The sequence below is a fragment of the Octopus bimaculoides genome, chromosome 12 (assembly GCF_001194135.2).
Source record: "Octopus bimaculoides isolate UCB-OBI-ISO-001 chromosome 12, ASM119413v2, whole genome shotgun sequence".
Classification (NCBI taxonomy): Eukaryota; Metazoa; Mollusca; class Cephalopoda; order Octopoda; family Octopodidae; genus Octopus; species Octopus bimaculoides.
Genome location: NC_068992.1, coordinates 64,710,452 through 64,712,306, shown reverse-complemented (window position 1 = coordinate 64,712,306; position 1,855 = coordinate 64,710,452).

Sequence of the window (1,855 nt, the reverse complement as noted above, 5' to 3'; positions counted from 1 at the left end):
TGTGGGAGTTAAGACCCCTATTAGGGGTTCTTAAATCCAACTAGAGATGTTGAATTGTTGGGAATCTTTTTAACTTGAGTCTTATATCTATTGTTCAAATTTCTTTGAAATCGGAAATATATGTATGTTCACTGGGTTTGTAAAAGAGAGCAAAGCTACAGGAAACCAGGAGGTGAATGATCGCAATAAGCAGTCAGCTACCCTCCCCAATGTAGGATTCCCCACCATGCAGGTGACCGGCACAGTTGTAAGATACATTACGGATCTATAGCAATTGGAAGGGTGTGACCCAAGTCAAATAAACATTAACAACTGTGTGACGTGAGGGCCAAGGGGAAATGAAAGTGTCACCTCTGGAGTTTGCCAGTGATAACTATGCAGATTGGTAAATGAACAGAATAAATTTGCAATCTATAAATCTCTTTGAATGACCAATCACTTATCTGGAAAGGCCTTGAAATCAATGTTACCATCTGGGGACTATCTCTGACCCAGTGATAATAAAAAGACTCAAAGGAGGTCTGCAAGCAAATAACTTTACTCAAAATAACACTTTGCAACTGAATCAGTGGAGGCAAAGATGCCTCTCCATTACTTGACAATTGATGCACCACATTGCAGAAATCATAATATAAGTAAATCTCAAAGCAAACTCTTACATTGTTGTACCATTGAATTACAAATAATGCTCATTTTGTATGTTCGGGTGACTAACTCCTAAGAAGTTGAAATTTTAGAAATATTACTTCATTTATGACTAATATCTATGATTAAAATTTCATCAGCAGCAAAAATATATGAATTTTCATGGGGGCGGTGGCCTCATTTATGCCCCCTCACTTTCAAACATATACTGCATTACATCTGTCCTTATGCATAGAATATAATTTCCAAATTTCATAAAGATCCATTCAGTACTTTTGACCTAGTTTTGGATTATTAAAAAATGACTAAAATTTGGGAGTCAAAGCCCCCATTACAGGGTCTTAGAATCCTCATGAGAAGTGGCAACTTTGAGAATACTTCTTGATGTGTGTCAATCACCCATGGTTGAAATTTCATCAACATTGGAAATTTATGAATTTTCATGGGGGTGGGGGATCTGAACCCTTTAAGCCACCTCAAATTCAAACCAAACATACTGCATTATACCCAGCCTTATTCATTGAATCTAAGTTCCAAATATCATAAGGATCCATTCAGTAATTTTGGGGGCATGAAATTGTATGAAACATACAGCATTACCCATCTCCCTAGGCTTCGATTTTGTGTTCCAAATTTCATTAGGGTCGGTGCAGTAGTTTTCAAATTTATAAGTAACACACGATCGCACATAAAGACATTGACTTTTATATAACAGATATAAGTATGCACATATACATTCATGTATGTGTGTGTGTATTATATATATATATATACATATACTGGAGTAAGCATATAAATGTGAAACAAGGTGGAATAAAGAGTACTCAAATACCAGAGGTAGAGTAATATGCTTTATTTAAAAGCAGCAGAAATATAGCAAAAGCTGTTACTCAGAGTTCCACGTTCCCGTTCGTTGGACAGTTTTGTTAACAAAACTAAAACTGTTCGACGAATGGGAACGTGCAACTCTGAGTAACAGCTTTTGTTATATTCCTGCTGCTTTTAAAAAAAGTATATATATATATATATATATATATATGCTCCGTTGGATGTGTAATGTCAATGTGAATACCCGTCAGAGTGTAAGTATCTTGAGAGAAAAGCTGAACATTAGAAGCATCAGTTGTGGCATGCAAGAGAGACGATTGCGCTGGTATGGACATGTGGTGAGAATGGATGAGGATAGCTGCGTGAAAAAGTGCCACACCCT